Source organism: Scyliorhinus torazame, chromosome 4, assembly GCF_047496885.1.
Source record: "Scyliorhinus torazame isolate Kashiwa2021f chromosome 4, sScyTor2.1, whole genome shotgun sequence".
NCBI lineage: Eukaryota > Metazoa > Chordata > Chondrichthyes > Carcharhiniformes > Scyliorhinidae > Scyliorhinus > Scyliorhinus torazame.
The window spans coordinates 35,623,619-35,637,235 of NC_092710.1; the positions used below are offsets into that span (position 1 = coordinate 35,623,619).

The 13,617-nt window shown below is 46.2% G+C and overlaps 2 non-coding genes across 2 annotated transcripts; both read right to left on the bottom strand.

Annotated features, from left to right (window-relative positions):
* Positions 1-10,252: 10,252 nt before the first annotated feature.
* On the bottom strand, positions 10,253-10,326 carry trnak-uuu (transfer RNA lysine (anticodon UUU)). The gene has a single exon. It is a non-coding gene; the product is annotated as a tRNA-Lys (tRNA).
* Positions 10,327-11,903: 1,577 nt separating this feature from the next.
* On the bottom strand, positions 11,904-11,976 carry trnak-uuu (transfer RNA lysine (anticodon UUU)). The gene has a single exon. It is a non-coding gene; the product is annotated as a tRNA-Lys (tRNA).
* Positions 11,977-13,617: the final 1,641 nt, after the last annotated feature.

Sequence of the window (13,617 nt, forward strand, 5' to 3'; positions counted from 1 at the left end):
AGGTGGGTTTGGTTTGGTTGAGATTATTAAAACTGTACTGTATGGTGTGGCTGCAACCAGCCAACATTATTGCTAAAACCCTGATCTAATGTTTGCGTCAGATACTTTGAATATTTGGTGAATCATTGCTCTCTTTATTCTCTTCTCTCTCTTGCTCCCAACAAGTTAATCTAGTGGCGATTATAATCCTATCACGGGGAAAGTGTGGCCTCTCGACCTGCACCACTCGCTACATGATGGCAATGGCAATGGGGGATCTAGCGTTCATTATCACTGATCTCATTTTGTGGAAGATTGTTAATTATTATTATCCATGGGCTTTCTTGTACATTACGCATGTGTGCAGAATTATGAATGTCCTGCGTCTTGCAGCTACAGACTGTTCTGTTTGGTTCACTGTCACTTTTACCTTTGACCGATTCGTGGCAATCTGTTGCCAGAAGCTGAAAGCAAAATATTGCACTGAAAAAATGGCGTCTGTGATTCTAGCAACAATTTGCACTCGGATTTGTTTGAAAAGCATCCCCTTCTACTTTCCACTTGAACCTCTTGTGATAATCAACAATGTGCCGTGGTTCTGTTATGTCAAGGCAAGCTACTATACTGAGCCTGCATGGGCAGGATATGACTGTTTTAGTGTTGTATTAAACCCATTGCTCCCATTCGTTTTAATTCTGTTCTTCAACGCCCTGACAGTCAGACACATTTTAGTGGCAAGTCGAGTCCGTAAACAACTAAGGGGTCAGAGCAAGAGAGAGAATGACAGTGACCCAGAGATGGAGAGCAGAAAGAAACCTGTGATTTTACTCTTTAGCATATCCGGCAGCTTCATACTTCTATGGTTGGTGTATGTTTTTCATTTCTTATATAATCGCATTGCGGGCAAAAATAGCAGAGATTATAGCAGCTCGGAATTTATATTTAGGGAAGTCGGAGAAACCCTGCAACATTTAAGTTGCTGCACAAACACATTTATTTATGGGGCCACTCAGTCCAGTTTCAGAAAACAGCTCAAGAGCACAGTAATCTATCCGGTACCAGCAATTATTCAATGTATAACTAAACGAATCAACTGAACGCAGCCCAGTAATGTGCACCAGTGCTTCCAACACATGCGACTTATATGCATTCTCAGAATCCCACACACGACAAAAAGCAGTGAATATTTATCTGGAAAGAATTGACTGCTGAAGCAGCCATCCTTATCGTCACAGCGCCAGCTACCAAATGCCTCTTGCAGGGCTGGATAGGGAACTGCATCCACGATATTGCCTTTGTTTGGCTCTAAGGTTCAACCAACGGCCTTGAGTGCTGGTGTACATTCTGCCCCCAGTCAAGCAGCTGTTCGATCTGGAACTGCTCATCCTTCTTTCCAAACTGGTCGATAGACTCTTTGATCCCAATTTCAAGATTTTCTTTCTTCCATTTACGGGATATGAGCGTCGCTGGTTCGGCCAGCATTTATTGTCCATCCCTCGTTGCCCATCAGAAGGTGGTGGTGACCTGCCTGCGGGAAAATTGATTCGCAATGTCTGGAGTATCGAATGTTAAATCCCCCCAGTCGGATTCCCATCCTTTCGCATCACAATGACGGCAATGATTTAGGTTAAAATTTCAGATTGCCCTCGAGAACAAATAAAATTTGCAACGCTTTCAACACAGACCTAAACCTGTCTAAGCTTGAACTCATTCAAACTTTGCTGCCTTGTCCAAAGCCCTACCCCTGCTCAGTCACCTCACTCTCTTTCACGCTGCTCGCCATTGGATCTCAGCGACGCCACACAATGACCTTCAAACGTCCATCCTTTTCATTTTTTTGCATCATCCATGGATTTATTCCTCCATCTCACTGTGTCAGTAGGTCTAGATTTTCCCCCAAAACCACAGTGATACTTTCTGACCGCCTTTCAGACATTCCTTAAAATATCTCAGCCATACCGTGCATTTGACGACATCTCCTTTATGTCCAGTTCTGCAATGTTGCTGTTGTGATTCTCTGTGAAGTGTTCAGGATGGAATCATGAGGTTCAGTGCATTATTAAAATAGAAATTGTTTCCTTTGTCCTCCCCGCATTGTCTCTCTTGCTGTCGACATGCCTCTCTCAGAATCTCTTTCTCGACCTTACATTTTTTCCAAAAAACTAACCGAACCCTAACAGAAACTATAACGCAAACGGCAAAAACTGTTACTACCAAACCGGACAAGGAGCAAACCCTGAGCTCAAGCCGTAACTCCAAGACGAATATCAGCAATATTGTCATCCCGAATGAAAACCAAAGCTGAAGTGAACGCCTTGCAATTATCCGAACCGTGGCTGAAAATGTATTGCGAATCATAGTTGGACGTTGAACTATCACGGTAAGCCGCACCCTTAACCCTCAACTTGAATTCAAATGCAACATAATCCTGAATGCCAATTTGCAATAGGACCTCAGTTGAAAAGAACGTGCACACTTGTCGGAAGGCAATCGGAACCTTAATCTGAATGCCTGCATTTTGTCCATTGAAAAGTTCTCGCCTATCGCACGCTGCTGACCCCAGACTGCACGTTACCTCAGCTTCCCGGGAAATTGTGGTTTTAAACGCATGCTAAAACTGCACCTTTGTGTTATGGATCATCCCAGATGGGGATGATGAATATAGAGGCCACAGAACTGAGGGCAAGAGTACAGATTTGGGGTATGCAGCGCGTGGTAAGCAGGAGTTTGTACTCCTGATTTGGGCAGCAGGGTAACACAGAACTTAGCACTGTTGCTTTGCAGCACCAGGGCCCCAGGTTCTGTTCCCGCTTGGGTCACTGTGTGCGGAGTCCGTCGGTTCTCCCCTTGTCTGTGTGGATTTCCGCCAGGCGCTCCGATTTCCTCCCACAAGTCCAGAAATTCGTGCATGTTAGGTGAATTGGACACTCTGAATTCTCCCTCAGTGTGCGGAACAGCCGTCGCAGTGTGGCGACTAGGGGAGTTTTATAGTATCTTCATTGTAGTGTTAACGTAAGCCTGCTTGTGACACTAATAAACATTATTATTACTACCATTATGTTTTAGTATTATATCCCTGTTTACTGCATATTTAACCACACAGGGAAAGGGGTCGTGGAGTTTTACCTCTGGCTCCAGATTCACTGAGTATTTTTCAGCCACACCCAGAGTGATGGTCATAGGACAAGTTCAAAACGTAAGAAAGCACAGCCGGTAGCCATTTTTGTACCGAACAACGACGGTGAAAGAATTTTCTTATGAAGGGAGATTGAGGAGAACGAGCAAGTATTCGCTGATATATACACTGAACGGCACACTTTTTCAATCGTATGCAGTTCTTGGGGATTCAACAGAGTTACGTTGGCGATGACGTGTCTTCCTGTTGAAGAGTTAAACGCTACGGGTCACAGGACAAGCTGGAGCAATTTGGGAAGGAGGAAATGTGGCAGAGAATGGGTATTCTTATGTTCCTGAAGTGGGGTTCTTTTAGGAATAATCTGAGGACAGGATATACCGGAGCAATGCCAATCTTTATCGTGTATTTGTGGTCATTGATCTCCTCTGCGCACCTGAGAGAAAATATCCTTGTTAGGAGAATTTTCACGAAATATTTCCAAGGATGCAAATCGACAATAGCAACTTATCAAAATAAATCCCCTGCTTCGTTCATAGCAGAAGTTGTGGAAGGAACTTTAACACCAGGGGCATTGACAGCAGGTAATAGCTAGGTAACCAAATATTTGGGCAAATGGAAGGCGGAAGTTGTTTCCTAAAGCTACACAAAGGGTGGAAATGTTTTGTGAACAAGAACAAGTATTGGGAACCAGGCAGCTGAGACCACGGAGACCAGGTTGCAATCATTTGGACGGCAAAGAACTGAGCCATAAATGGAGGAACGCAGACGTATCGCAAGGTTGTAGGAGGTGGAAAACGTTTCACAGTTTGTGAAAGTTTTAGGGCAGGCGTGTCGATAGATTTCTGCATGGCTTTGGAGGAGACTAGAGATCAAAGGAGGGCTGTAGTGAATGCAGTTCTTTGCATAGATAGGGCACTTTAATGACGGGGAATGTTAAATATTCAGGGTAGACTGTAGGGCTGATATAATTCACAGAAACAAGCAGGGACTTTGGGCGGAGGAGTTTACAAATGAAGGAAGTTATCCGTGCTGGATGGTAGAACTGGCTGAGTTTGCAGAGCTGGAGCTGGTCGTAACAAGCGCTTTATTAGTCTGCCCCATGCAGGCAACCTTTATGGGCGAAGAGCTGATGAGCGCTGCCTGTCAGTTTCAGAAAATGAATCTTGGCAACTAAGCGACTTGAAGAAGGGACGTTCTGGAAGAAATGGCCCGGAAAAGTGTGGAATCTTTGCGTTCATTCCTCTTCGAATTAGGCAGAACAATCAGATTGTTGAAGCTTGATTGCCACAAGCTTCCGTGGTACTGTTTTGGGAGATGGGTCGACCTAGGTAACTCTCGCCTCCAAACAGATACATCGTCTAATAAACCGGCAAACAAGGTCGGTGTGATTGGCCCTTTGAGCTGACGTCCAGATGAGGGGATAATGCAATGAAATACAATAAGCAAAATGCACAACGGGACGATATTAACATGCTATTATTCTAAATGAAAGAAAAACATCTGTTGTGAAACACATACATATCTTTCAGGATCGTCTGATTCCCAGATTAGAGGTTGCTCAAACCGGACGCCCCTTTCCCTGTCAGTAACGTTGAACGATGGGGGAAGCGCAAATACAGAGATTGAGGCCCGCGCCGACTCCCGCACCCACAATGTGTCGCCCTCCTCTCTAATTACAAAGTGCTATTGGCATGCTCTCCTCTCCACGCTGGGAGAGGCAGTTTGAAACTAAGGGCCGGGGTGGCGTCCTAATTGAGTGAGAGACAGGGAGAGGAATGGGAACTGGGGAGGAGAATTACCTGAAAAAATGGGGAGGGAACATACTCACTCTCACTCTGACATATTGTCACTCTAACACACTATCACACCCACATGCTAACACACACTCACTCTTACATATTCACTCACACTCACTCCTACACACTCATTCGTGTTTGAACCTTGTGGCGGTATCGAAAGATACCTGGAGACTCTAAAGCAAACGTAATTAGAATTAAGGAAGGCGACCATATTGACCGCCATATTTAGAAACAACCAAAGAGAGCAATACTGCCCCCCCCTCCCCCAACAGAGAGGGGCTCCCACCCTGCCGGGAGGTGCACCGCGTCCCGCCTTGCTGTCTTTCTTCCTGTGCTAGCTATCCCTGCTAGTATGGTGCCCCGCCTCTCCCGGGGCTGATCTTAACCTTAAATTATGCCCGTTGTCTGACCGCTGCCTCTGCCTCACCCTCACCTCCATTCCCCTATCCTCGCCCATTCCTGTGACCCGGCCCTTGTGACCGGAGTGGGGCAGCGCAGTGCCGCGCAAACATGTCAAAGGTCCAAGAGGTCTCTATCTCGTTCACTTTTCTCCTCTGTTCTAGCCTCATTCCTCCCTCGCCTGCCCCTTGTCCAGGACGTTTGACCGCACTAGTTCGTGCGCCCCCGTCGGGGATTAAATTCAAATTTCGATCATGTCGGAATCTTTACAGAAGCGAAGCCTCCCGTTTGCCCATAACATTTAAACGCTGCTTCATTTTGCCTCTTTTCCTGCAAATTGCCTGACTCAAAGGGAAAACCTTCAGAACAATCAGCGAAACGCGACTTAAATGGAAACGCTAACATGTAGGTCTTGACAGCTGAGCTAATCCCACCAACTGGGTACTTTGCAACATATCTGGCGCTATGGATACAACCACACACTCCAGTCATATAAACAGGAACCCACGTTAACCACTTGGTTTCGTGGTGTACTGGTTTTCACTTCCGCTTGATCCGGAGTAGGTCGTGGGTTCGAGCCCCAGGGGTGTCGTTGCTGCTTTTGGACAAGTTGTTACCAATTGAATTTCCATTTGAATAGAAAGACAACCAGCTTCCCCTATTTGTGCGTTCCCAAAACCAACGTGCTGCGTGGATATCGAACCCCACACAAACATTACTTAATAAGTGTTATGGACCAGGGTTCAGAGAACCCCAAAGTGTATCATGGAGTTCACCTGACCCCAACTTTTAATAGATTGTGGCATGGGGAGCACACTGCCCACTGTACAGGTGTGGTACAGCAGAAATGGAAAAGTACTTTTTAAAGCAAAACAATGTTTATTCTATGAACTCAAGTTAACCTTCTTAAAACATACAGTGAACATCTTAGCAACCATCGATTCAAATACAACCCCAAAAGACTACAACACTAAGTAATCCTTTAAGCATTCCTTTTAACATCCATACGACTTTAAAACATATTTTACCAGAAGCACATCAGGTTTACATTCACAACTGAAAACATTTATAATTCTGAATTCACCAAATGATCAAGAGATAGTCTTTTGATAGCAGAGAGAACAGCAGTACACTTGCTTGGTCTGGCTTCAGCTCCAACACTGAAAACGAAACTAAAACACACCCTGCAGCCTGCTCAAAAACGAAAGCAAAAAGCTCCACCCACTCTCTGACATCACTGCAGTGGTAAACGCCCATTTTTTAAAGGTACTCTCACTATTGATATTTATATTCACACCCATTTATAAACACACATTTCTTAAAGGTTCTCTCACATGACAGAAGCATACATCATGATCATTAACTGTGAGTTTTAAATTAGACAAACATTATTAATTTCCGTAAACATGATTTGCCCAAAAGTCCACTACTCAGCTGCAGAATATTATTCCGATTGCCCCCTTTCGTATCCAAGCCCAAACCACCTTCAGCTGCTTCATAGATGAACTTCTTTACATAATAAGGTCTGATGTGACGATGTGGAGATGCTGGCGTTGGACTAGGGTGGGCACAGTAAGAAGTCTAACAACACCAGGTTAAAGTCCAACAGTTTCATTTCAGATCACTAACTTTCGGAGCACTGCTCCTCACTCAGGTGAATGAAGAGGTAGGTTCCAGAAACATATAAACAGACAAAGTCAAAGATGCCAGACAATGCTTTGAATGTGAGCATTTGCTGGTAATTATGTCTTTACAGATCCAGAGATAGAGGTAACCACAGGTTAAAGAGGTGTGAATTGTCTCAAGCCAGGACAGTTGGTAGGATTTTGCAAGCCAAGGCCAGATGGTGGGGGATGAATGTAATGCGACATGAATGCCAGGTTGAGGCCGTACTCATGTGTGCGGAACTTGGCTATAAGTTTCTGTGCGGTGATTCTGCTTTGTCACACGTCCTGTTCCCCAAGGCAGCCTTCAGGACCCGCCAGGAGTAATTACCTCCGGCGAGTTTCACTTGTGGTTTTAGTCTTCGGGAAACAGGCGCTGTGACTGCTGAGGGACAGAGTGGAGCTCAGACAAGTTCCCAGAGGCGCGACCATGGGCTTCTGGATTTGCTGCTGGCAGGGCTGAAGGAGGAGGGGGGAGTGGCACACATCTGCTGGGGCCAGAGAGGGGGGTGTGACCAGGGGATGGGCCGTGGGGTCAAGGGGACCCACACGGCAGTGGGGTATCCAGGCATGGACAGCCACTGCTGTGACGGGATATTGGTGACATGCCCAGACTGGTGCTCCGGGGTTTCTCAGGCTACAGTCTGGGGGCTTTCAGCGCTGTCTGTGCTTTTTCGCTGTAGTTGTGGTTCGGGGCAGGAAACACCAGAAGGGCCTGACTCATGACCAGGTGATCCTGCAAGACACAAGACATGATTGCAGTTTGGGGTGGCTGGTGGTGTGGGGGTGGTGAGGGAGTGGAGAGCCAGTGGTGTGGAGGCAGTGAGGGCGTGGCGAGGGGTGGTGTGAGGGTGCTGGGGGGTGCTTAGGGGTGGTGTGGGGGCGGTGAGGCCGTGGGCTTGACTATTTCAATGGGCTCCTCGCCCACTGTACATACTGAATCCTCCATAAACCTGATGCCATCCAATTCTTCTTCACATGTCCCAATAAATCGTCTCGCATGCCCTTTGTGAAGCACATGGTTCCCAAGAGGCACTGCCTGGTTTTTGAAACCAAACGAGGAAATGCTGGAAACTCTCAGCAGGTCTGTCAGCATCTGCAGGGAGAGAAAAGAGCAAACGTTTCGAGTCGCGATGACACTTTGTCAAAGTCTCGTTTATAGGGGCTGGTGGAAATTCAATTTCTGATCATGCCGGAAATCACATTCCACTAGCCTTGAGGCGCAGAATCAGTAAAAAATTCAAACAAAATCAGAATATCGCTAATATTTCAGGTATCAATCTTAAAGCGATGACCAAGAATTTCTCCTTGCAATAATGGTATAATTCAGACAAAAGCATATAGATGACACATGGAACCGCTGTGGAATGCCAAGGCGACGCACCTTGTGCTGAAACTTAGATTGGAACAGACAGGGGTTTGAGGGGCAGCAGAGACACAACGGGCCGAGGGGCCTCTTTCCCAAATGATTAACGCGGTGAGTGCACGTCAACATCACTCATTGAGATTTAAAAGTATTTCCCGAACTGGGACTTGAACCGTGGACCCTCAGATTAAAAGCCTGACTTTCTCCCAGGTGAGCGATACAGGCACTAAAAAGCGTCGCCTACAGCGACCATTACTGGCTGGTAGCGAATATTTAATCGTTTAAATGTTTTATTTCCTTCGTCAATTTAGGGCAGCACACGTGAATAGCATTGTGGCTTCACAGCGCCAGGGTCACAGGTTCGATTCCCCGCTGGGTAACTGTCTGTGTGGGGTCTGCACGTTCTTCCCGTGTCTGTGTGGGTTTCCTCCGGGTGCTCCGGTTTCCTCCCACAGTCCAAAGACGTGCATGTTACGTGGATTGGCCATGATAAATTGTCCTTAGCGACCAAAAAGGCGAGGAGGGGTAACGGGGATCGGATGGAATTGAGGGTTCAAGTGGGTCGGTGCAGACTTGATGGGCCGAATGGCCTCCTTCTGCACTCTATGTTCTAATCCGACAATCATTCCCAGTTGGGTTTGAGACGGTCACTCCTGACTCTCAATTACTCAACATTCTGACGCACGTTTCACAGCCTCCAACACAGTCGCTGCTTACATTTTTTTCCAAAAGCGAAACCACCCCTTTGCCCACAACCTCCGCGCAGGAACATTTAAACGCTCCTTAATTTTGCCTCTTTTTCAGGTAAATTACCTGACTCAAAGAAGAAACGTCGAGAACAGTCAGCTGAACGCGACATTGTGGGAATCGCTAACATGTATACAACAAGTTTGTATACAACAAGTTTGTGTTGACAGCCGAGCAAATCGCACCAAATGGAGGTTTTGTAAAGTTTCTGGAGCGAACGACTCAATCACAAAGTCCAGTTATTGACAGTCAGGTGTCGACAGATGATCCATTCCCATCAAAGAGACGCTTTCCAAAGGTTCCGGAGCGATGGAACAATCACAAACTCCAGTCATAAAAGGTGTGTCGCTGCCGCCAGCTGGGTCCATGGTGTAGTGATTATCACGTCTGCTTTACACGCATCAGGTTGTTTGTTCGAGCCCCAGTGGAACCATAGTTGCTTTTGGACAAGTTGTGACCAATTGAATTTCCATGTGAACAGAAATACAACCAGGAAAGAGGAAATGCTGGGAAATCTCAGCAAGTTTGGCAGTATCTGTAGGGAGCGTAAAGAGCTAACGTTTCGAGTCCGTTGACCCATTGTCAAAGCTAACAGACAGAGAAAGTGGGAAACATTTAGACTGTGGAGTGAGAAAGAAAGATGAGCCATAGCCACAGAAACCCAGGGGACAGAGTGCAGAATGGCTTTGAATGAAGAAAACAAAGTGAAATGTATTTAAATATAAATGTGATGGAATTTATTGGAACTTAACAATGAGGTTTAACTGAACAGCAGCAACGGACAGATCCAAAGAGCATCCTTTATTGGGACTACGTGAAATTCAATTCCTGATCATGTCGGAAGTCAGATTCAACGCGCCTAAAAGCTCAAGATCAGCAAAAAAATGATAATAAATCAGCATAACGCAAATATTTCAGGTATCAACCTGAAAGCGATGGGCAGAGATTTCTCCTTGTAATGATGGTATTATTTACACAAAAGAGAATAGATGAAATCTTGAACCCCATGGAATGCAAAGGCGACGGTCCTTGGCTGGAAACTGGGATTGGAACAGACAGGGGTTTGAGGGGTCGCAGAGGCACAATGGGCCGATGGGATTCTTTCCCAGTGGATTTACTCGATGGGTTCATGTCAGCATCGATCATTGGGATCTAAAATGATCGCCCGAACAGGGACTTGAACCCTGGACCATCAGATTAAAAGTCTGATACTCTACCGACTGAGCTATCCGGTGCTGTGAGTGATCCTGCTTGTAGTGACCGCATTCCCCCTTCGCTGTTGCTCATCTCGCTCCGCTGTTGCCCCTCTTTCCTCTGCTTATGCTGTGCCTCTCCTCCAGAACAAACAGCTGCTTCCTTTGCCCTGCGCCACTCTCTGAATCCGGACAGCATATCAGCTGCTCCGCCTCTGGATTCAGGGCGAGTTCAGAGCTGTGCTGCTCTTCGACGCTTCACTCTGATACTCCGCCCACCGAGTCCCTTTCCTGGAGATGGTTATTCCCAGTTGGGTTTGGGACAGTCACTTCCTGACTCTCAATTACTCAACATTCTGACTCAAGGTTCGCTGCGTCCAGCACGCTTGCTTCAAATCTGTTCTTTACAAAAGCGAAACCTCCCCTTTGCCTAACAACTTCCGCGCCGTACCGGCCTCCTCGAACAGGCGCCGGAATGTGGTGACTAGGGGCTTTTCACTGTAACTTCATTGAAGCCTACTTGTGACAATGAGCGATTTTCATTTCATTTTCATTTCATTAAACGCTCTTTCGTTTTGAGTCTTTTTCGAGAATTGCCTGTCTCAAAGAGAAAGAATTGGGCACAATCAGCTGAACACGACTTTGTGGGACAAGCAAACATGTTATACAGCAAGTCTGGTGTTGACAGATGACCCATTCCCATCAAAGAGACGCTTGACAAAGGTTCCGGAGCGATGGAACAATCACAAACTCCAGTCATATAAGGAGTGCAGCGGCGGCCAGCTGGGTCTATGGTCTAGTGGTTATCACGTCTGCTTTACACGCAGCAGGTCGTTGGTTCGAGCCCCAGTGGAACCATTGCTGCTTTTGGATAAGTTGTGACCAATTGAATTTCCATGTGAACAGAAATACAACCACGAAAGAGGAAATGCTGGGAAATCTCAGCAAGTTTGGCAGAATCTGTCGGGAGAGTAAATAGCTAACGTTTAGAGTCCGTTGACTCTTTGTCAAAGCTAACAGACAGAGAAAGTGGGAGATATTTCGACTGTGGAGTGAGAAAGAAAGATGAGCCATAGCCACAGAAACCCAGGGAAACCGAGTGCTAATGACCGCAGAAAGCCAGGGGACAGTGTGCAGAATGGCTTTGAATTCAGAAAACAAAGTGAAATGTATTTAAATATAAATGTGATGGAATTTATTGGAACTTAACAATGAGGTTTAACTAAACAGCAGCAACGGTCAGATCCAAAGAGCATCCTTTATTGGGACTGCGTGAAATTCAATTCCTGATCATGTCGGAATTCAGATTCAACGCGCCTAAAAGCTCAATATCAGCATAAAAATGATAATAAATCAGCATAACGCAAATATTTCAGGGATCAATCTTAAAGCGATGGGCAGAGATTTCTCCTTGTAATGATGGTATTATTCACACAAAAGAGAATGGATGAAATCTTGAACCCCCTGGAATGCAAAGGCGACGGTCCGTGGCAGGAAACTGGGATTGGAACAGACAGGGGTTTGAGGGGTCGCAGAGGCAAAATGGGCCGGTGGGCTTCTTTCCCAGTGGATCCACTCGATGCCTTCACGTCAGCATCGATCATTGGGATCTAAAATGATCGCTCAAACAGGGACTTGAACCCTGGACCCTCAGATTAAAAGTCTGATGCTTTACCGACTGAGCTATCCGGGCTGTGAGTAATCCCGCTGGTAGTGACCGCATTCCCCCTTCGCTGTTGCTCCTCTCGCTCCGCTGTTGCTCCTCTGTCCTCTGCTGGTGCTGTGCCTCTCCTCCAGAACAAACAGCTGCTTCCTTTGCCCTGCGCTACTCTCTGAATCCGGACAGCATATCAGCAGCTCCGCCTCTGGATTCAGGGCGAGTTCAGAGCTGTGCTGCTCTTCGACGCTTCACTCCGATACTCCGCCCACCGAGTCCCTTTCCTGGAGACTGGTTATTCCCTGTTGGGTTTGAGACAGTCACTTCCTGACTCTCAATGACTCAACATTCTGACTCAAGGTTCGCTGCGTCCAGCACGCTTGTTTCAAATCTGTTCTTTACAAAAGCGAAACCTCCCCTTTGCCTAACAACTTCCGCGCCGTACCGGCCTCCTCGAACAGGCGCCGGAATGTGGTGACTAGGGGCTTTTCACTGTAACTTCATTGAAGCCTACTTGTGACAATGAGCGATTTTCATTTCATTTTCATTTCATTAAACGCTCTTTCGTTTTGAGTCTTTTTCGAGAATTGCCTGACTCAAAGAGAAAAAATTGGGCACAATCAGCTGAACACGACTTTGTGGGACACGCAAACATGTTATACAGCAAGTAAGGTGTTGACAGATGATCCATTCCCATCAAAGAGTCGCTTTGCAAAGGTTCCGGAGCGATGGAACAATCACAAACTCCAGTCATATAAGGAGTATAGCTGCCGCCAGCTGGGTCCATGGTGTAGTGATTATCACGTCTGCTTTACACGCAGCAGGTCGTTTGTTCGAGCCCCAGTGGAACCATTGTTGCTTTTGGACAAGTTGTGACCAATTGAATTTCCATGTGAACAGAAATACAACCAGGAAAGAGGAAATGCTGGGAAATCTCAGCAAGTTTGGCAGTATCTGTAGGGAGAGTAAAGAGCTAACGTTTCGAGTCCGTTGACTCTTTGTCAAAGCTAACAGACAGAGAAAGTGGGAAATATTTAGACTGTGGAGGGAGAAAGAAAGATGAGCCATAGCCACAGAAACCCAGGGAAACCGAGTGCGAATGGCCACAGAAACCCAGGGGACAGAGTGCAGAATGGCTTTGAATGAAGAAAACAAAGTGAAATGTATTTAAATATAAATGTGATGGAATTTATTGGAACTTAACAATGAGGTTTAACTGAACAGCAGCAACGGTCAGATCCAAAGAGCATTCTTTATTGGGGCTGCGTGAAATTCAATTCCTGTTCATGTCGGAAGTCAGATTCAACGCGCCTAAAAGCTCAAGATCAGCAAAAAAATGATAATAAATCAGCATAACGCAAATATTTCAGGTATCAACCTGAAAGCGATGGGCAGAGATTTCTCCTTGTAATGATGGTATTGTTCACACAAAAGAGAATAGATGAAATCTAGAACCCCATGTAATGCAAAGGCGACGGTCCTTGGCTGGAAACTGGGATTGGAACAGACAGGGGTTTGAGGGGTCGCAGGGGCACAATGGGCCGATGGGATTCTTTCCCAGTGGATTTACTCGATGGGTTCACGTCAGCATAGATCATTGGGATCTAAAATGATCGCCCAAACAGGGACTTGTACCCTGGACCATCAGATTAAAAGTCTGATACTCTACCGACTGAG